The following is a 23997-nucleotide window of genomic DNA, read 5'->3' as shown; positions in this document are numbered from 1 at the left end:
ATTGTGTACCCTAATTAACTTATCTGGGGTCAGAGAACAGAACAGCCACTAGATACAGAGGCCAGAAAATGGTGGCACACACACACCTTTAATCCTAGCATTCCAAAGGCAGAGATCCATTCGGATCTCTGTGAGTTCAAAGCCACACTGGAAACAGCCAGGCATGGTGATTCCTGCCTTTAATCCCAAGAAGTGATGCAGAAAGCAGAAAGATATATAAGGCATGAAAACCAGGAACTAGAGCCTGGTTAAGCTTTTAGGCTTTGGAGCAACAGTTCAGCTGAGATTCATTCTGGATGAGGACTGAGAGATTTCCAGGAAACAGGATCAGCTGAGGAATTGCCAAGGTGAAGTTGGCTGTGGCTTGTTCTGCTTCTCTGATCTTCCAGCATTCACCCCAATACCTGGTTCCAGGTTTGTTTTTATTAATAAGACCTTTAAGATTCCTGCCACACCACAGCCTGGCCAATGTGGTCTTTCTTGATTAGTCCTGTGAATACTTTCTTATCCTCCATAGTCTGGAAAGGACAATGGCCAAACTTGGAGGTGGTGTCAATAGATTTCAGATCAATCTTCTCCAGAATTGTCATTTGGTCTGCATCAGCAAGAACTTGCAGAGAGTGAACACTTCTTGGTTCCCCCACACACAGCCTTTGAGCATGACAAAGTCATTGGTCACCTCACCATAATGGACAAAGCCACCCAGTGACTTGATGCTCTTGTTAGATGAATCATAGTCAGTAGATGCATTCTTCTTTATCAGCTTACCATCCTTACTGAGGTAGCCTTGACCAATCTTGTAAATCTTCTTGTTAACCTCTTTTTGATGATGGTAGCCTTTCTGTCCAGCTCAAGCCACAGAGAAGGCCATATGGACAGGGTCCCAGGCTCCAATGCTGGCAACCTTGCACAGCCCTTGATGAGTCTTGCGGGGAACTTTCTTTGTATGCCCCTTTGTAGCCTTTGCCTTTTGTCACCCTAATGACATCAATCTTCTCATCCTGTCCAAACACCTGGTTCATAGGAACCTGCTGCTTCAGCCTTTCTGGAGTCCAGTCTAGATTCTTAGCCATAGTGTCCCTGTTCACTTGGATCTCCATCGAGTGTGCCTTCTTCTGGTACCGAAGAAAGAGACTCATCTGAGTGTGGGCAATTATGAGGATGATTTGGCAGTACTTCTTCATGCTGTTGAAGTCCTTTTCCAGCTGTGTCTTGCCTGTCATCCTGCCCTTTCTTACAGTATTTGGTGAAGGCCTTCTTCTAAGCTTTCTGCCAGTTCTTGTAGATATGCCTTTTATACTCATCACTGATGTGCTCAGCAAACACTGTCTTGAAGGTCTGGAGGCCGTGTGGGGTTTCAACATATCCCATGATGCCCACAACTACCGTGGATGTTGTTTCCACAATCATTACAGGTTCCACAACTTCTGTTTTGTTCACCTTGGATTCTGGCCTGTCAAATTCTGGGATGTTGTGGATCATGCCAACCTTGTAGACTAGAGAGGCCATGAGGTGAACAGTCTTGGAAGGGTCATCCTTGGGGAAGTTCTTCACTTTGCCACAATGCCAACTGCAAGAAGCCTAAAATCCAGGCCTGGGAGCAGAGAATTTCCTGTGAGACATTAAGCCATCAGGTGCCACAGATAGAGCCAATTTTTAAGGTTTTTTTTTTTTTTTAAGTACTTCATATAGGGCTGGAGAGATGGCTCAGAGGTTAAGAACACTGGCTGCTCTTTCTGAGGTCCTGAGTTCAATTACCAGCAATTGCATGGTGGCTCACAACCATCTACAGTGAGATCTGATGTCTTCTTCTGGCATGCAGGCATACATGCAGATAGAATATTCATATGCATAAAATGAATAAATAAATCTTTAAAAATATTTCATATATAAGCACTATATTTCCATCATTTTCTTCCTCCCTGTCCTCCTTCAAACTCTTTCTTTGCCTCAATCATTCATTTTCAAATCAATGGCCTCATTTTTTTCAATTATTGTTGTTATATATATGAACATATAAATATATAAATACATCCTGATGGAAAAAATTATATATTCACTCTCTTCTGAATCTCAAACATTTCTTCAAATCTTCAATATCTTCTTCAATGTGATCTTAGTTATTCATAACTTCTCATAGCTACTCATCTCTCAATTTGCTTGTGACACAGTCATGAAATATGTAATGTACAGGCTCTATTAGGAAGACCAACATTAAGATGTGAACACCTATACATACACCTACATAGCAAAGTCTTTTGTATAGACTGTGCTTTGAAAGTGGGAGCATTTTGATCTTCCTGTACTGCCTTTTGAATCACTCTGGACCAAGAAATCCTTGAAACTAGCATCTTATAAACCTGAGCCATCTGGTCATGGTTTGTGTGGAGCTTGAAGATAAGTTTAATAAAAAAAATACAACCACATAAAATAACAGCAACATCATCTGGCCCTGTGAAAACCAAATATATGATCTTAGCTTTTATTTACCTTTTATTATTATTTTGACATGAAAGTGAATAAACATTTTTGGTGATTAAAAGAATGATGAGTTTGTTAGAGAAACCATCAATTTTTTGTTTGTTTGTCTTTTGTCTTTCAAGACACAGTTTCTCTGTGTAGTCCTGGCTGTCCTGCACATCACTCTGTAGTCCAGGCTGGCCTCTAATTAACAGAGATCTACCTGCCTCTGCCTCCTAGTGCTGGGACTAAAGGAGTGCATCACTACTGCCTAGAACAATTATTTATTTTTATTGTGATGACCAAGCAGTTGCATACATCTCCTTCTTAAAGATTAGCACTGGATATTTTTCAAACTTCCAGGAAATAAAAGAAGAGGAACTTTGGCAGGATAGAAATCTTGAAATAGTTACTGAGGTCATAACTGAGCAGATAGGAGGACTTTCTTGGACTGAGTGAATTTGTTCTGCTTTTTGTAGAAACTGTTGAGTTCAAAATGAGGATTGGTTCTATCAGATAAGAGTGTAGGTTACTGATGTCTTAGTTAAATAGGCTGACAAAGCTAATGATTTTTTCTGCATACTTTTCATAGACTATCAGACACTTGGTATTGGCTAAGTTTATGTCTCAACATATTTCTATGAGGTTGACAAAGTTTTGCTTTTTAGAAAACCGTTGGGGGGAAGACAGAGGAAATCAAAACATTTAACTCCACAATTTTATAGTTCTGTTTTCTCAAATTCATTTAAAATGAAGTTGATTCTGTGATATTGTATGAAACCAAATTAAATCCAGACAAACTATTCAAACAGTATTAGTAGATAATATCTCTTTTCCTGTTCCTGTATCCTTTCAGAATAGAAACAAATGAAATGTTTTTGAAAAGGTACATTTGAATATTTTCCATCGTTTTAATAAGAAAGTGAATATCACTGACATATGTCATTTTCCTTGCTTACTGGGAGTTCCAGATACATTTAAAAACTCAATCTGTTTGGGGGGCACCCAGGCAGTGGGATCGGGATCTGTCCCTGGTGCATGGGCAGGTTTTTCTGGAGCCCGGTGCCTGTGGTGTGATGCCTTGCGCAGCCTTGGTGCAGTGGGCAGGGCTTGGACCTGCCTAGGCTCAGTGTACCAGGCTTTGCTGACTCCCCATGGAGACCTTGATTTGGGGGATGTAGGGTAGCTTGGGAGAGAGGGCTGGGGGTGGGAGGAGGAAAGAGGTAATATCTGTGGGTGGTATGTAGAGTGAGTAGAAAATTTCTTAATAAAGAAAATGAAAAAAAACTTCCATCTGATATGGTCTAAGAGTGTTTACATTAGGGCAATCTGTTGGTATATTTATATTTGACAAAATATACAAACTCATTTACTCTTGCAGTTTTTCCTATCTGGTATGACCTAGTACTTATTATCAAAGGCCTTATTTAAATATGACTACATCTATATCTCTAACTTTTCTTCATGTATTTATCCAACATCAATTTATTAAATAGCTAGACTGCTTCATATATATATGATAAACATGCACTTATATAATATGTGCAATCTGGTCCTTACCTTTAGACTCTGAGTCTATTAATATTTTAACTATTTACTAATGTACTAGAGAATATAATGTTTATACTTTTCTACTTTTCATTACTTATCTAAAACTAGAAATACATAATAAAGCTAGTTATCATTTATTGAACTCAATTTGTTTCTATTTGATCTGAACAAAATGCAAGTCTGCATTGGTTCTGTTGTGGATTGAATAGGAATGGCCCCCTAAGCTCATATATTTAAATCAGTGGTTCTCAGCTATTAAATCTTAATAGTGCTGCCTTTTAATATAGTTCCTCATGTTATGGTAACTTAACTATAAAATATTTTTGTTTTGTTACTTCATAACTGTAATTTTGCTACTGCTATGAATCACAATATAAATATTTTTTGGAGATAGAGGTTACGTAAAGGGGTCCTGACCCATAGTTTGAGAACCATTTAATTAACTGCTTGGTCATTAGGGAGTGGCACTGCTTGACAGAGTTTAGGAGTAGGTGTGGGCTTTGGGGTCTCAACTGCTCAAGCTAGGCCCAGTATTTCTCTCTTCCTGCTGCCTTCAGATCCAGATGTAGAACTCTCAGCTCCTTCTCCAGCACTATGTCTACCTGCATGCCACCATGTCTCTCACCATGATGACAATGGATTAAACCTCTGAACCTATAAGCAAGCCCAGATTAAATGCTTTCCTTTATAAGAGTTTCTGTCATCATGGTATCTCTTCACAGCAATAGAACACTGAATAAAACAGAAGTTGGTATCAGGCATTGGAGTAGTGCTCTGATAGGCTTGACCATGCCTCTTGGCAGAATGTGGAGTTTAGTACATTGGATTAGGAAAGTAGTTGAATGTTTTAAGTTGGGTTTAATGGGTCTTCCTAGTAGGAATAGGAAAGACAGTGATGCTGAGGGTGATTTGAACTGTGATGGCCTGGCTCAGGAGGTTTCAAAGGATGCCTTTAGTATGTGGCCTAGAATCTATTTTGTGATATTTTGTACAAGAATGTGGCTGTCTTTTGCCCTTGTCCAAAAAGTCTGCTTGAGGCTAAATTGAAGAGTTTTGGATTAATAGCATTGGCAGAGGAGGTTTCAAAATAGCCTAGTGTTGACTGTGTCATGTGATTATTAGTTACCAGTCTTATGCAGATCTATAATGAAAAGGAGCAAACTGAGCAAGGAATGGTATAAAATGTACAGTTTGATGAGAAAAGGGGCACCAGCAAGTATAATGGAGCTGAGTCTTATGGTCAAGAAAATAAGCCAATTAAAGAATTGACTGATGCTAAATGGTTAGGGAATGGTAACTTCAGGGCAAGACCCCACCCAGCTAAGCTTCCAACTTGTGAAAAGAAATTAAAGAAAAACTTAGGCCCAGGCATGATGCCTCACACCTTTAAACTCCTTGCTCAGGAGGTAGAGGCCGGCAGATCTCCAAGTTGGAGGCCAGCCTGGTCTACAGATTGAGTTCCAGGACAGCCAAGCTTAGGAAGTGTAGGTAACCACTGAAAGTAGAAAGCTGGTAAAGACATAATTGAACAACGGGGCCATATTTCAGCCCCAACAAACAGTAGAACTTAGCAGCTTCTTCCATGTGGTTCCAGTTTTAGAGTCTAGGATATAAGAAATCTAGGATTGTGGAATCTCTCTCCACCGTTAAGGAAAGCTGCTGAGGCTAGGCATGTGTCAGGGGTGTCTCCGCATGGAGGCCTTGAGAGGCCATTGTGTGAAGCTGTGAAGGTGAAGCCTGGATTTCTGTGGAGACTCCAAAATGTTGGAGATACTAGAGCCATGGAATATCTGCCAAGGAAAACTGCATACCAGACGTGGAACCAGCCCCAAACAGAAGTGTGTTGCACTCAAAAGAGCTAAAAGGAGTTGGATATCTGAAGAGCACTTGAACATCAGACCTGGAGATGCAGAGTTTGGCGTTTGAGCTGCTGGTTTTAGGTTTTGATTTGTTTCAGTTTTTCCTCACTATGCTCCCTTTCCTCACTTTTGGAATGATAATATATATTCTGTGTCATTATATGTTGGATTTATATGATCTGCTTTTTGATTTTTATATTACAGGGAATTACAGTTAAGAGATTGCCATGAGTCAAAGAAGAGATTTTGAAATTTGGATTTTTAAACCATGTTGAGACTGTGTAAGATTATGGGGACTTTTGAAGTAGAACTGAATGTGGTTTTGTGTTGGTATTGCTATAAGCCTATCGGGGACAGGGAGTAGAGTGTGGTGGTTTGAATTGGAATGGCCCCCATAGGCTCATATATTTGAATGCTCGATCATTAGGGAGTGGTGCTACTTGAAAGGGATTAGGAGTTATAAACTTGTTGGAGAAAGTGTGTCACTGGAGGTAGGCCTTAGGATTTCAAATGATCAAGCAAGGCCCAGTGTCTCTCTCTTCCCACTATCCACCGATCCAGATGCAGAACTCTCAGCTATCTCTCCAGTACCATGTCTGCCTGCCTATCACCATGCTTCCTGTCATGAAACTGTAAGAATGTCCTTATAAATGCTTTCATTTATAAGAGTTGCTATAGTCATGGTGTCTCTTCACAGCAATAGAACATTGACTAAGACAGGTTCCTATGTGTTCAAAAAAATGCTTGTGAAAAATCAAGTATCTGAAGACTTAAGTATTAGTGCCTGTCATAGTGTCCTAATTAGTCAACTCCAGATACAGATACATGAAAATCATATTTTTCTGTTTATAAGAAATCACCGACTATTTTGATGTCAAGATGTCCTGTGAACAACTTTAGCTTTATTACTTGTAGGTCAATTTTCATCTCATTGTCCATACTTATTGTTGCACTCAGTCTGCTTTCTTTGACATGAAACTTCAAGAATTACAATCTGTGTTTTCCACAACCATTCATTTTCTTATTCAAATGGTATTGTCTCTAGAAAATAGTTAGTAGTAACACCAGTATTTCATTTAACACCCTTTCATCACCTGTCAACAAAATAAATTGCTTGTTTTTATGGTATTCATAGCACTTAACCACTTATAAAATCTCCATACTATAATATGACTCTCAAAAGCCACAGCTTTTTCAGCAGGCTAGATGGTCAAGACAAGAATTTATAACTGGCTAAGCTAAGAATTCATACTTTAGCTTTTGCCAAATTGAAGATGGAAAGCAGAGTAATATGGGTTCTAAAAAAATGTATTTTTAGTAAAGATGAACTCAGTCTCATAAAATCTACATACTACCTAAGATAAATCAGTTTTTTAATGAACTGGGGTACTTCAAGAATTTCCTTATAAAATTCTAACCTGATTTCCTCCCTTTTCCTAAGTCCATTTGCTGGGATGATATGCTTGTAAGTAGAGCAGTTCAATTCTACCCATTAGGAAAAGACCAAGGCCAACTCCAATGCAAACAAAATAAATATATGTCATGATGTTTTTTTCCTCTCCAAGCATTTGACCATATGTGACATTTGAGTTATTCTGGCATGTTTTCAAAATACTTGTTGTGAACTGATGAGTTTGAACAGTAGCAATTTGTCACATGGACACATCTTCTAGCACAATCATAAGAAGACAGCCTGTTGCAGTTAAGCATTCTGTCTCTTCCTGGAGGACTGATATTTCTCTCAAAATATTTTGGATAACAAGAAAAAAATGGAAATTTTAGGCCTTAACTGAAGGCCTGAAAATTAGCCTTACATGTACAAATTAGAATTGGTTGTCTTGAAAAGTTTATCACGCACATGTGCAAATATGGCTATATATACATATAATACACAAATAGATGAATTTTGGGGGGCATTAATGTTATCTTTTACATAGAATGGGCAATGTTATTTTGTAGTTCTATGATAGAGGCACTTAAAAACAAGTATTTAACCTTTTTTCCCCCAAAATCAATTTTATTATAGTAACATAATAAAATATCTTGTTTAAATACTTTGCTACAGTTATTGGACCAAGTATCACTATTTTGTTATCCAGGCAAGATGATAATAAACTTTCAGTTATTAAATTATATATATATATATATATATATATATATATAGATTTGTGTCTTTAATTTTGTATATATATATATTTTCCTTTTTTAAATTTAATTTTATTTTATTTTACAATATAATTTAATTCTACATATCAGCCACGGATTCCCTTGTTCTCCCCCCCTCCCACCCCCCTCTCCTTTCCCCCAGCCCACCCCCCATTCCATCTCCTCCAGGGCAAAGACTCCCCCAGGATTGAGATCAACCTGGTAGACTCAGTCCAGGCAGGTCCAGTCCCCTCCTTCCAGGCTGAGCCAAGCGTCCCTGAATAAGCCCCAGGTTTCAAACAGCCAACTCATGCACTGAGCACAGGACCGGTCCCACTGCCTGGATGCCTCCCAAATAGATCAAGCTAATCAACTGTCTCACTTATCCAGAGGGCCTGATCCAGTTGGGAGCTCCTTAGCTATTGGTTCATAGTTAATGTGTTTCCATTCGTTTGGCTATTTGTTCCTGGGCTTTATCCAACCTTGGTTTCAACAATTCTCGCTCATATATAAACCTTCCTCTTTCTCACCAATTGGACTCCCGGAGCTCCACCCAGGGCCTGGCCGTGGATTTCTGCATCCAGTTCCCTCAGTCATTGGATGGGGTTTCAAGCACGACAATTAGGGTGTTTGGCCATCCTATAACCAGAGTAGGTCAGTTTGGGCTGTCTCTCGACCATTGCCAGCAGTCTATTGTGGGGGCATCTCTGTGGATTTCTGTGGGCCTCTCTAGCACTTTGCTTCTTCCTAGTCTCCTGTGGTATTCATTTACCATGGTCTCCTATTCTTTGTTCTCCCTCTCTGTTCGTGATCCAGCTGGGATCTCCCGCTCCCCCAAGCTCTCTTTCCCTCGCCCCTCGCCCTTCATTACTCCCACTCACATCCGAGTATTTTTATAGGAAAATTTTGCATGTTTGTTTGGATCAAAGCCTAAAATTAGATCACATACACATACGCATGCATATGTGTTTGTTTTTTAAGACAAAGGACACGTAAATATATAAAAATAGTATTAGTGTCTGTAAATATAATAACTGAATGTAAAATATGAATGTGACTAAAATTATAGAATAATTGAGGCAGCTAAGTATAATTACATCTGTGAGCAAAGCTACAAACAGAAATGAATGAGGTCAATTAATATGATGGGACATGTAGCTATTTTGCATTGTGAAAATGAAAAATAGGTTGTAATTCATCATTTGAAAACAAAGTGGTTCCTAGTTCAATGTAAAACCTATTATCATGGTTTAACAGTAATATAATTTGTAACTACTTTTTATGTTGGAGTGACTATGTATCTACAAGTCAATCAACTCAAGAGGTAATAAACCTCTGCTGTTGAAAAAGATGATGATGACAATTCAATATGGATCATATGGGTAGGAGACCTCAACCTCCAAGCAATCAAGAAAGAAAATGAACCTATATTGAATTGATTATGTTGTCATGACTTCCTCATGATAGATGGAAGTCTACTAAGCATACCACAGGGCAAAAGTGGTGCCCATTTTTACTGTTAAGTATAGAGGAGAGCTTTTGTTGAGTGTCATAATGTAGAAAATGTTTTCTTTTAAGTTCTGAAGCCTTCCTTTTTCCCCCAGTGACAAATATAATTTGGGAAACATACTGATTATTGTGAATATATGTTGACTCATAGAGCACTTGTAGCTGAACATATCATTTGTTAAATAACTATAATATAGAAACATGGGTGCACATACACACAAAGACACACATGTGCATATGCACACATACATACACAATCATATATATATATATATATATATATATATATATATATATATATATATACCTGATCAGAGAGAAAAGCTAGTTGTTGAAAGCATTTTCAGAAATCTGGCACTTCATGACATCAAAATTATGCTCTCTGATATAATCAGGTACGTAAATGGAATTTCTGGTCACTCTTTGTAAAGTAGTGCTCAGGTACATTTATTTCACATGAATTTGCATGTTTTTTCCCAGCCCTAAATCAGTGACTTTACTCATCTACAAAGTTTTCTCATTTAGATTGTAAAGTCATTGAATCTAGTGAATGCATTTTTACCTATTCTTGAATGTCTTAATAAGATTCAGTGGGGGAAATGGGAAAGAGGTGAGGAAAACAGTAGAGGAAAAGTGTGTAGCCACTGCTGAGTCACTAGCTGCCACCCACAGCAAGGATAAGAGGTAGAGATGTGGTGTTTGGAAATGCCATTTAGTTCATTTGCCTAGTTCATATTTTTCTATAGGATGTAGTTCAATTAAATTTATTTGGCTTCTTTCTTGGAGTGATTACTAGTTATGGACTCAAAGATCCTAATATATTTAGATTTTTATAGAAAACATAAAATAGGACAGAAAGCAAATAATCTCTTTGTATTAAAGTTCACATCTCCACATTAATGGTAGTTTTGTTGGCCCTTTCTATCTTTTGAACACCAAATCCTGCCTGACTATTTGCTATTTAGTGATCTGCTCACAGCATCACACCATATTCAATCCCTTTCTTGCCTGGTTACACAGAGTATTCACTATCATTACATTATTAAAAAGAGATTCATAGTCTTCCTGGTGGTTTTCATCCACACTTCAGATAACAGAAGCTGAAATGGTTAAGGTGCTAATCTATTACACAGAAAATGAAGTAATGTTTTGAGAATTAACAATAGAAAGCTGGGGCAAATTTATAACGTAGCATGATTATATTTTAGAAATACTATGATTACTAGAGGATGGCCTCTTAATGTGGTACCTAGCACATGATAATAAGGATGCTATATTATATCACTGTAATCTTTTTATCTTATGAATATCAAAAGATCAGAGTAATCTTAAATTACTGTAATGTTATGCATGCACACATACACTCATGCACACACATGCACACACAGAAACACTTGTGTGCATGTGCGCAAATGTGCTTGCACAGAAAAAAGTTTAAGGATCGATTCACTCACATTAGTATAAGTAAAAGTTGCTATAATAGTTAGAGCTGAAAGTTCAGTGTTTGATCCTAAACAGTGATGAGTGTGTATGTGCAACCCTCTGAAGGATTGCCTCCTATATAATTTAGGCTGTGTGCCTACTGGATAACAATGTAGTTAGTTTCCAGAAGGTAGTATCAAAACCATAATGACTGAGTGCAAGAGAGCTCATAGTTTTCTCTTTTCATCAATTATTCAGTGAACTCTCCATCTTGGTAATGCAGAACAAATGAATGAAGTGCTCTTGAAACAGATGAGCTACAACATGACAAATCCTGTAGATCAGAGCTGATGTTCCAAGAAGCCATTTTTGATATTCAGTGGTGATTTTTCATATTGAAAATTGGGCAAAGAGGGAGCACAATGGCTGGCCAAAATAGAGCTTTCCATCTGTAACTTATGACTATTGTCACTTAAATGGTCTATATATCACACCAACTTGTTACCGGCCCATGGCATCTAATGCAAAGAAGATGTCATGCAAATAATTTATAGCCTATTGTGTAGATGATGAAATGGCTGGTGTATATGCTCTTTCCAAGCTGCAGATTGAACCAGAGGCTTTCAAAGCCAAGGTTTCTATTCACTCACCTACTAATATAGGCCAGTATTTTTCAGTTAGTTGGGGAGATTTCATGTTTCCTTTCTAAAGCAAGTGAGGAAGAAACAATGTTTTCTTTTTTTAAGCATTGTGCCTATATTTGTTATTCTAACTGACATTTTGTACTAAAACATAAATATTAAAAAAAGAAAAGTCATGCAGTTGATATGTTTTAGCATTATGTTAAGGTAGAAAGCCTCTCAGAGTATTTACTACTTTTATTAAAAACAAAACAAACCAAACAAAGAAAAAAATGAGACCTAAATGTTGTCCTCCCTGTCCAATACAAAATATACAACACATAGGAATACCCAGGGAGGGTTAAAGGAGAGCTGAATGATGATTCTTTTTATCTTGAAAGATCAGACAGCTGGGCTATCCCCCTAACTATCCTAACCTTCTTTAATGATCCATAGTTTTATGATGCACATATTTTTCAAAAGCCTTCTTCAACTCTTTATGTTTTTAATGCCCACCATATGTTCATTCCCTGTTGTGTAAACTAAAAAAGCAACTGTATATTGTGAAGACTGAACAAGTCACTTTAGGTACAACAGCGATCTGTAATCAGATCCTGATTGTATACCCTTTGGACTCTATTTATGCAGTAAATGGGACACAGGCATCTGCCATTTAGCCATGATTTTTATCAGTGTGGACAGCTGAATCATATAGTCTAAATCTAGGTTATCCTTTGCACGTAACAAGTTAAAATGAGGTTAGTGATGATTTATGAAGCATATAAACTAGTTCTTACCTCATTGTGTATATGGAAGTTTGAAGGAGTTGATGAAAATTATTTAGAGTCATAAAGAAGGGGAAATGGCATATTGTGGAAAATGAAGCTCATTATGTTAAGTGAAATGAGCCAGACTCAGAAAAAGTCACATGTTTTCCATCACATGTGGACTCTAGGTTTAAACAAAACATAAGACATAGGAGTAGAGGGGAGTGCATATGGAAAGAGAAGAGGAACCAGAAGTAGGTGACAAGGGTCAAGAGTAGGTAATGGGAAGGTGTCTATGACCAACATATATCATTGAATGAAAATGCAACAATAAATCCTATTACTCTGTACAATGAATATATATATGAGTATATATGAGAATATATATATTATAATATATATATATATATATATATATATATATATATATATATACTAATCTTAATAAAAAGAGATGGAATGTTTATTTTGGGGTTGAGGTAGGCAATTACAGACTTTAGGCACTATCACCTATGATAGCCTTAATTGTCAACCTAACAGAATCATACTCATTTGGCAGATGGGCCTTCAGATATGCCATTCTGGGACTGTCTTGATTATGTTCATCAAATTGTGAAGACCAACTCACCCACTGTGGATAGAAGCATTCCCTGACTGGGATCCTGGAGTGTGTATAATAGAGAAAGAACTTAGTGTCAAAATTCATTGCTCTCTAAGTTCCAATTGTGTGATATGATGATGTGCTTCAAGCCTCTGCCGTCTTGTCTTTCCTGCTATGATATATGACACCTTGGACTGTGGGCAAAAATAAATCAATCTTCCTGCTGGGAGCTTTGTGACTTCGTCATGGGACAAGGTCTGAAAATAACATGAACAAATTCTCCTTTTGGCAAGGCTCTGGAGAATTTGATCCATTTTGGCAAGGCCGATGGATAGTTGGCTGCATAATTCTGGGCATGACCCAAGGGGTATTTGTGCTACCTGCTCTCCTTGCTTTCTTTATACAAATCACATTGCTGGCTGCCTCTAGTTTCACATTCTCAGAGGTACGGATGAAATGGCTATTACAAAAGGAAAACTTCTGGGTGAGCCAGAGGGAATGTTGTTAAAAATATATAGTGGGCCTGATTCAGCTCCGAAGTCCTTTGATATTTCAAGTGTGACTATGAGTTCAGGATTCTCATGATCAGGATGTTGCCTTTCCAATGCATCTTGTGACTAGCCTGAAAGAGTCACAGTAATTCATTATACTACCAATTTGCATAACTTCTGGAGAGAATGATTCTAACCACAAGAGTCTAGGAGAAATGCAAATAAATAGATGATACCACAACAGTCTAGGTACAGGGAATGAAGCAGTATCATAGAAACCAACAATGCCTTCCTTTCTAATAGTTGTGCTACTACTCTAGGAAGTTGAGAGGAAGGGGACAATGAGAATAAGGAATAAGCAGTGATAACTATTAAGAATAAGCTTTTAAGTTATGTAGTTTACAGGATGGTAGGAAAAAACATGGTGTGTCCTTCATAGGAAATAGAGTAATACAGAATGGAGAGTGAACTGATTCAGCTTTGACTGATGAGTTAATTGGGAAAACTTAGATTTGACTAGAGGTAAACATTAACTACTAGAGGCAAAACTCTCTTTCACTTTTCATGACGCTGTAACTGCAAATGCTACCAACTGGGCACACTGTTCTACCTGTAGATGTACCTAGTTAGAAAATGTTGTCACGTGCAACACTGCTTATGCTCCTGACATTAAAGCTATGAATCAAGTAGGTAATGGTTACTGGTGGGAAAGTTGGGGGATGGAAGGAGAATGAGGTAAAAGAACAAACTGTCAATTATTGTAATCATTATTAGAAACTTAAGGAAACAAATCTGATTGTAAAACTGTTCATGCAAACTATTGAAGCCATGTAAATAAAAATGGCTCAGGCTATCCAGAGCCACTTGTTTGAAATGGGTGGACATAGTTTCTTTGCTGTGGTGACTTCACACATCCATCCAAGGTCATCAGACCCATTTGGAGCAAGGCTTCCTGCATTCTCACTTAAGTTAATTTTGTCAAAATATTTTGTCACACTAACAGGTAAGTAACTAAGATATAACCAGAGAAAAAGGACAATCAGGCAGCAAGCTCATAAAGAGCAAAAATAAAGAACACTTTTTTTTTTTTGGTTTTTCAAGTCAGGGTTTCTCTGTGTAGTTTTGGTGCCTGTCATGGATCTCATTCTGCAGACCAGACTAGCCTTGAACTCACAGGGATCCACCTGACTGTGCCTCCCAAGTGCTGGGATTAAAGGCGTGCACCACCACCGCCTAGCTAAAGAACACCTTTAAAGCTTGGTTAGATATTTAAGATAAAAAAGAATTTGTGGGCTGGAGAGATGGTTCAGTGCTTTAAAATACATGCTGCTCTTGCAGAGGATTAGAGTTCAGTTCCCAGCACCTATATCAAACAGCTCAGAACTGTCATTTCAGCATGGGGATGGTTTGAATATGAATGGTCCCCATAGGCTCATATATATATAGTTTGGTCCTCAGTTGGTGGGATTGCTAAGAAAGAATTAGGAGGTATGGCCTTGTGGAAGAGCTGTGTTATTAATAGTGGGCTTGCAGGTCTCCCTCCTGTTTTTTGATAAGGATGCAAGCTCTCACCTACTGCTCCACCCTAATTCCTGCCTGCCTGCCGGCCTGCTGCCACATTCTGTGCCATGGTCAGATTCTAACCTTTTGAAAGTGTAAGTGAGCCACCAGCAATCCTCTTCCTTCTCTAAGTTTCTTTGTCCAGAGTGATTCTTCAGAGTGACAGAAGAGTAACAGAATCTCCAACAGATCTAAAATCTTTTTTTTTGCCTTCCCTGGGCACTGTACTTATATGAACACATACTTACACAGAAACACACATTGGCACATAGTTTAAAAATAAAAAATAGTAAGTGAATAATTTACACATATCCTTGAGAAAGCTTTGACTAGGCTCTGCACCCTGGAATCTATTGGTCATATTCACAGAAACATGAATTTTTCTTAATATATTTTATTTTAGTTAAAACATAATTAAACCATTTTCCATCTTCATTTTACTCCTTCTAGTCTTTCCATAACCCTCCTTATACTCTCTCAGATTTATGGCCTCTTTTCCTTTGATTATCTTTGTTATATACATATATAATGCATGAATATATAGACTGCCAAGTTCATTTAGTGTTGCTTGTATGTACATGATTCCTGGGCTAATTACTAGGTATTGTATAACCAATTAGGGGTATCATTCCTTGAGAAGACTAGTTTTTGGTCTCTCAGAAGTCATTAGTTGAGACTGCAACTGTTCCCTGAGACAGAGCTCACCAGCACCCGATTGTACTAAGAGATGAGTCTTTATCCTCACACCTGAACACCCCAGCCCCTAGGCTTTGGGCACACACACCAGAACCCATTGCAGCCCCAAATTCAGGCCAGTTGGCAGACCTCTTGCAGACAGGTCGAACCACCACCATTCTCCACCAGACCCTGTAACACACAAGCCCCACCACTCCCAAACCCACCCATCCTCCTAGACTGCAACTGTTCCCTGAGACAGAGCCCACCAGCGCCAATAGGATTAAGAGTTTTTCCCTGAGACAAAGAGTCCATCAGCACCAACTAGACCAAGAGCTCCCACTGGACCAAGAGTATCGATCAGACCAAGAGAGGCTCCCTCAGACACAGACACCACTTGTACCATGTGGAGAAAGAGATGGGTAGACGCCAGTGCAAAAATACACTCAACAACATAAAAACCAATATGGCTCCATCAGAACCTACATCAGTAAGACCTGAACATCCCAACTCAGAAGAAACAGATGAAATTGATCTTAAAAGTGACTTTAAGAAGATGATAGAGATCTTTAAAGAGGAAAAGAAAAAGTCCCTTAAAAAATAGAAGAAAAGTCAAACAAAAAAATGGAAGAAATCAGTAAATCACTGAAAGAAAGCCAAGCAAAAGCAATTAAACAAGTGAGGGAAACAGTTCAAGATTTGAAAAGTGAAATTGAGACAATAAAGACACAAACTGAGGGAATGCTGGAAGTGGAAAATCTGAGTAAATGAAGAGGAACTACAGATGCAAGTATAACCAACAGAATGCAAGAGAAGGAAGAATGGATCTTTGGCATTGAAGATACGATAGAGGAAATAGATTCATCTATCAGTGAAAACACTAAAGCCAACAAAGTCATAACACAAAATGTCCAGGAAATATGGGACAACATGAAAAGACCAAATCTAAAAATAATAGGAATAAAAGAAGGAGAAGAATACCAACTCAAAGGCACAGAAAATATATTCAACAAAATCAGAGAAGAAAAATTTTCCAACCTAAAGAAGGAAATGCCTATAAAGATACAAGAAGCTTACAGAACACCAAATAGGCTGGACCCAAAAATAATTCCCCTCACCACATAATAATCAAGCCACTAAACATACAGAATAAAGAAAAAAATATTAAGAGCTGCAAAGGAAAAAGGCAGACCAATAAGAATAACACCCGACTTCTCAATGGAGACTCTAAAAGGCAAAAGGTCCTGGACAGACATTAAGAGACCATGGATGCCAACACAGACTATTATACCCAGCAAAACTCTCAATCACCATAGACAGAGTAAACAAAATACTCCATAATTAAACCAGATTTAAACAATATCTTTCCATAAATCTAGCCCTACAGAAAGCACCTGAAGGAAAAATCCAACCTAAGGAAATTAGATACACTCATGAAAACTCAGCAAGAGATAGTACCACACCAACAAATGCCAAAGAAGGGAAACATATTACACTACCACCAAAAAAAATAAAAAAAATAAAAAAAATAAAAAATAAAAAAAAAACCAGGAATGAACAATCACCGGTCATTAATATCCATTAATATCAATGGTCTCAATTCACCTATAAAAAGACACAGGCTAACAGAATGGATATTAAAACAAGATCCATCCTTCTGCTGCATACAAGAAACACACCTCAACTTCAAAGACAGACAATACCTCAGAATAAAAGGCTGGGAAAAGACTTTCCAATCAGATGGATTTAAGAAGCAAGCTGGTGTAGCTATACTAATATCTAATAAACAATACTTCAAACTAAAATCAATCGAAAGAGATTGGGAAGGACATTACATATTTATCACAAGGAAAATCCAAAAGATGACATCTCAATTCTGAAGAGTTGTGCCCCAAATACAAGAGCACCCACATTTGTAAAAGAAACATTGCTAAATCTTAAATCACACATCAAACCCCATACACTAGCAGTGAGAGACTTCAACACCCTACTCTCACCAATGGACAGGTCTGCAAGACAGAAACTTAACAGAGAAATAAGGGAACTAACATGTTATGACTCAAATGGACTTAGATATCTACAGAATATTCCACCCTAACACAAAAGAATATGCCGTCTTCTCAGCACCATGTGGAACCTTCTCTAAAATCAACCACATGCTTGGTCACAAAGCAAATCTCAACAGATACAAAAAATTCAAATAACCTCCTGGATCTTGTTGGACCACCATGGCTTAAAGTTAGATTTCAACAACAGCAAAAATTACAGAAAGCCTACAATCTCATGGAAACTAAATAATGTCCAATTGAATCACCAATGGGTAAAGGAAGAAATAAAGAAAGAAATTAAAGATTTCCTAGAATTCAATGAAAATGAATGTACAACATACCCAAAATTATGGGATGCTACAAAAGCAGTGCTAAGAGGGAAATTCATAGCACTGAATGCCCACATAAAGAAGTTGGAGAAATCTCACACTAGTGACTTAACAGCACACCTGAAAGCTCTAGAACAAGAAGAAGCAAACTCATCCAGGAGAAACAGATGCCAAGAAATAATCAAATTGAAGGCTGAAATCAATAAAATAGAAACAAAGAGAACAATACAAAGAATCCATGAAAAAAAGAGTTGGTTCTTTGAGAAAATCAACAAGATAGACAAGCCCTTATCCAAATTAACCAAAAAGCAGTGAGAGAGAGAGAGAGAGAGAGAGAGAGAGAGAGAGAGAGAGAGAGAAGAAGAAGAAGAAGAAGAAGAAGAAGAAGAAGAAGAAGAAGAAGAAGAAGAAGAAGAAGAAAGGGAGGGAGGGAGGGAGGGAGGAAGAGAGAGAGAGAGAGAGAGAGAGAGAGAGAGAGAGAGAGAGAGAGAGAGAGAGAGAGAGCGTGAACATCCAAATTAACAAAATCAGAAATGAAAAGGGAGACTTAACAACAGACAACGTGGAAATCCAAAGAATTATCAGGTCATACTTCAAAAACCTGTACTCAACAAAATTGGAAAATCTGAAAGAAATGGATGGTTTTCTGGATAGATACCCCATACCAAAGTTAAATCAAGACCAGATAAACTATTTAAATAGACCATTAACCCCTAAGGAAATAGAAACAGTCATTAAAAGACTCCCAACCAAAAAAGCCCAGGACCAGATTGTTTCAGTGCAGAATTCTACCAGATTTTCAAAGAAGAGGTAATACCAATAGTCTTTAAATGGTTCCACACAATGGAAATAGAAGGAACATTACCAAACGCTTTGTATGGCTACAGTTACCCAGATACCCAAACCACACAAAGATGCAACAATGAAAGAGAATTACATACCAAGCTCCCTCATGAACATTGATGCAAAAATACTCAATAAAATACTGGATAACTGAATCCAGAAACACATTAAAAAATTATCCACCATGACCAAGTAGGCTTCATCCCAGGGATGCAAGGATGGTTCAACATATGAAAAATCTGTCAATGTAATACACCATATAAGCAAACTGAATGAAAAAAAAAAACACATGATCATATCATTAGATACTGAAAAAGCCTTTGAGAAAACCTAACACCCCTTCATGATAAAGGTTTTAGAGACACCAGGAATACAGGGAACATACCTAAACACAATAAAGGGAATTTACAGCAAGCCAACAGCCAACATCAAATTAAATGGAGAGAAACTCAAAGCAATTACACTAAAATCAGGAGCAAGACAAGGCTGTCCACTCTCCCCATACTTATTCAATATAGTACTTGAAGTTCTAGCCAGAGCAATAAGACAACAAAAAGAGATTAAGGGGATACAAATTGGAAAGAAAGATGTCAAACTTTCCCTATTCACAGAAGATATCATAGTATACATAAGTGACCCCAAAAATTGTACCAGGGAACTCCTACAGCTGATAAACTCCTTCAGTAAGGTGGCAGGATACAAGATTAACAAAAAAATCAGTAGCTCTCCTATATACAAATGATAATTGGGCTGAGAAAGAAATCAGAGAAATATCACCCTTTACAATAGCCACAAATAATATAAAATACCTTTGGGTAACTCTAACTAAGCAAGTTAAAGAACTGTATGATAAGAACTTTAAGTCTCTGAAGAAAGAAATCAAACAAGGTATCAGAAAATGGGAAGATTTCCCATGCTCATGGACAGGTAGAATTAACATAGTAAAAATGGCAATCTTACCAAAAGCAATCAACAAATTCAATGCAATCACCATCAAAATCCCAACACAATTCTTCACAGACCTGGAAAGAGCAATACTTAACTTTATATGGAAAAACAAAAAACCTAGGATAGCTAAAAGAATCCTGTATAATAAAGCAACCTCTGAAGGCATCATGATCCCTGACCTCAAGCTCTACTATAGAGATATAGTAATAAAAACAGCTTGGTACTGGCATAAAAACTGACATGTAGACCAATGGAATCTAATTGAAGACCCTGACATTAATCCACACACCTATGAACATATGATTTTTGACAAAGAAGCCAAAACAGTACCTTGGAAAAAAGGAAGAATCTTCAACAAATGGTGCTGTCATAACTGGATGTCAAGATGCAGAAGACTGCAAATAGATCCATATCTTTCACCATGCACGAAACTCAAGTCCAAGTGGATCAAAGACTTCAACATAAATCCAGTTACACTGAACTTGATAGAAGAGAAAGTAGGAAGTAGTCTTGTACACATTGGCACAGAAGACCACTTCCTGTATAACACCAGTAGCACAGACACTGAGAGAAACAATCAATAAATTGGATCTTCTGAAACTGAAAAGCTTTTGTAGAGCAAACAACATGGTCAATAAGACAAAACAACAGCCTACAGAATGGGAAAAGATCTTCACCAACCCCACGTCTGACAGAGGGTTGATCTCCAAAATGTGTAAAGAACTCAAAAAGTTAGACATCAAAATACTGCACAATCCAATTAAAAATGGGCTACAGAGCTAAAAAGAGAATTCTCAACAGAAGAATCTCAAATGGCTGAAAGGCATTTAAGGAATTGCTCGACATCCTCAGTCATCAGGGAAATGCAAATCAAAACAACGATGAGAGACTGTCTTACACCCGTCAGAATGGCTAAGATCAAAAACACTGAAGACAGCTTATGTTGGAGAGGATGTGGAGCAAGGGGAACACTCCTACACTGTTGGTGGCAATGCAAACTTGTACAGCCACTCTGGAAATCAATATGGTGGTTTCTCAAAAAATTGGGAATAAGTCTTCCTCAAGACCCAGTTATATAATTCTTGGGCACATACCCAAGGATTTCTCAATCATACCACAAGGATACATGCTCAACTATGTTCGTAGAAGCATTATCTGTAATAGCCAGAACATGGAAACAACCTAGATGCCCCTCAACTGAAGAATGGATAAAGAAAATGTGGCACATATACACAATGGAGTACTACTCGGCAATAAAAAAATGATATCATGAAATTTGCAGGCAAATGGATGCAACTAGAAAACATCATCCAGAGTGAGGTAACCCAGACTCAGAAGGACAGATATAGAATGTAATCACTCATAAGTGGATACTTGATGGAAGGCAAAGTATAACCAGACTACAACCCACAGCTCCAGAGAAGCTAGCTAAGAAGGAGGGACCCTACGAGAGACACATAGATAGCTCAGAGAAGGAGAAATAGATGAGATCTACATGAGCAAACTGGGAGGGGGCGGGAGGTAGTGAAGGGCAAATAATGGGGCATGAGAACATAAGGAAATGGGAGGGTCAAGCTGGAACAGGGACAGAGTGGGAGAGCAAGGAAAGAGATACCATGATAAATGAAGACATCATGAGAATAGGAAGAGACAGGGTGCTGGGGAAGCTCTCAGGAATCCACAAGGATGACCCCACCTTGGACTACTGGCAATGGTGGAGAATGTACCTGGACTGGTCTACTCTGGTGACTGGTCTAGTGAATACCCTAACTGTCATCATAGAGTCTTCATCCAGTGACTGATGGAAGCAGATGCAGAGATCCATAGCTGGGCCTCACGCTTAGCTCCGGGAATCCAATCAATGAGAGAGAGGAGGGATTCTGTTGGCAGGGGACATTAATATCATGACAGGAAAACATGCAGAGATGACACTATTAGAAACTCATGAACTGTGGACTAATAGCCAGGGAGTCCTCATAGGACTAGACTAAGCCCTCTGGATATGGGAGATAGTTGTTTAGCCCAAACTGTTTAGGGGGGGGCCCAGGCTGGGGGATTGTGATCCATCCCTGGTACATGTGCAGGCTTTTTGGAGTCCAGTGCCTAGGGTGTGACACCTTGCACAGCCTTGGTGCAGGGTGGAGGGGCTTGGACCTGTCTCAGCTGAGTGTGCCAGGCTCTGCTGACTCCCCATGGGAGACCTAGATTTGGAAAATGTGGGGATGGGGGTTGGGTTGGGGGAAAGAAAGGGGGTGGGAAGAGGGAAGAGGGAGTATCTGTGGTTGATATATAAAGTGAATAAAAAAAATCTTAATAAAAAAAAGAAGTCATTCATTGTCTATAGTTCTTTCTCTAGTAGTGGGGCTCTCTAGAGATTTCCCTCTTCTGTATTAGCATATCTATTAGTGTTGTCACTTTTCAGATCTTGTTTATGAAGCCATAACGTTTGGTATATTGTGTGTAAGCTTCTCTGTCATTTCTGAATGACACATTCATACCATGGACTTCCTGGTTCTCTGCTCTTACAATCATTCCGCCCCCTTTTCTGTGATGTTCCCTGAGCCTTAGATGTAAGGAGTTGTACTATAGATATTTCTGAGGCTGGGCACATCATGATCAGTTGTTCTCTGTATGTTGACCAGTTGTAGTTTTCTGTGAAGATCTCCATCTGCTACAAAGAGATGTTTCTTCGATGAGGGATGAGAGCTATACTTACAAGCATAGCCAGATTGTGAGCCCTAGGACTAGGAATTGTTTTAAGGCTCTCTTTAAGTTGGGGCAAGGTTACAAAACTTAGAGGGTTGAGTAATGATATATTCAAATGTGGTTATCATTCATACTAATTTTTCCAGTTCTACCACCTGAAAGAACTGTATAAGTTTGAGGATATCTCTTTCAGAATAGGTTATTGAAAACAACCTAGATGTCACTAAACAGGAGAGTAGATAAATAAACTGTTTCTAATATTTATTTTATTTTTAAATATGTGTGTGGGTACATGCGTATCAGTGCAGATGCCTTCAGTGGCCATAGGGGTATTGGATCTCCTGTATCTGGAGTTACATGCTGTTGATACCTGCTTCCTGACATAGGTCCTAGGAATTAAACTGTGGTCCTCTGTGAAAGCAGTATGTACTCTTAACCTCTGAGTCATCTCTCCAACACCATGCTTCCACTATTAGTAGCAGTATTAGTAACAACTGCATAATGCATTAGCATGGGATAGAGTACATAACAGGGATTTGAGGAATCTAACTGAATAAGCACCAGATTTGCATCCAAACTAGTTCTTTAAATGTTAGTGTATCCTTAACATTTCTATTATCTTGCCTCCAAAATGAATGGTAGGAATAGCGGTCCAGATTGGTTATTTTCTAGGTGATTTATTTATATATTCATGTTTATGCCTGCATTTTCTCAGCATAATATTATTCAAATAAAATGTTAGGTAGAACCCCAACATTTAGAACGTACCAATAACAAAAAAATCTGTCCTGAAACCATCTCTATTTCACAAAATCTATTTCAACCACTTGTCGTCTCTTAGGTTCATTGGAACCCAGTCTAAAATACACTATTAGGATTTAAGGCCCTTCATCATTCTGATCTTCATGATCCTTTCACCTTGCAATTTGAGTCAACAGGTTCAAATCACCCAATTAAAATAAACCTTATCTTTATTCACCAGGATGAGAGAAGCTATTGACTTATATAGTGGTGTCCAGCACAGGAAGATTTGCCTATAGTATTTATTATCTACCACAATAAACACTCGATGTCAGAAACAGTGAGTTGTTGCAGAACTGTTTAAAAATGATCAGAGCTCTACGTTTAATCAACCACACACTGTGCTAAAAATGTTTTTTTTCCCATTAAGAAGGGACATCAAGAAATAAAGTCTATCAAGAAAAAAAGGCAGCTAGAAAAGTTACTAAATTACTAGTGTATGTGCATGTGTATAATATGCGATAGTATAGATGCCTGAAGTTTTTATTGCAATGAGTTTGCAGGGATCACATTACTTGTAAGTGGTAGCACTAGGCATGAGTTATGCTGGTCTTCCCAAGTAAGTGGCAATAAAATCTTTATAGCACCCCACACCATCACCACATATTTTATTTAAACCACTTATTTTCTTTGAATTTTGTGTCTTTAATCCATCTCAATTT

The 23997-nt window shown here is 38.1% G+C and overlaps 1 pseudogene; it reads right to left on the bottom strand.

Annotated features, from left to right (window-relative positions):
- Window positions 1-437: 437 nt before the first annotated feature.
- Window positions 438-12368, bottom strand: LOC114705466 (annotated as a pseudogene).
- Window positions 12369-23997: the final 11629 nt, after the last annotated feature.

This window comes from Peromyscus leucopus, chromosome X (genome assembly GCF_004664715.2).
Source record: "Peromyscus leucopus breed LL Stock chromosome X, UCI_PerLeu_2.1, whole genome shotgun sequence".
Classification (NCBI taxonomy): Eukaryota; Metazoa; Chordata; class Mammalia; order Rodentia; family Cricetidae; genus Peromyscus; species Peromyscus leucopus.
The sequence above is the reverse complement of the archived record's forward strand: the minus strand, read 5'-3'. Positions and strand labels throughout refer to the sequence as shown.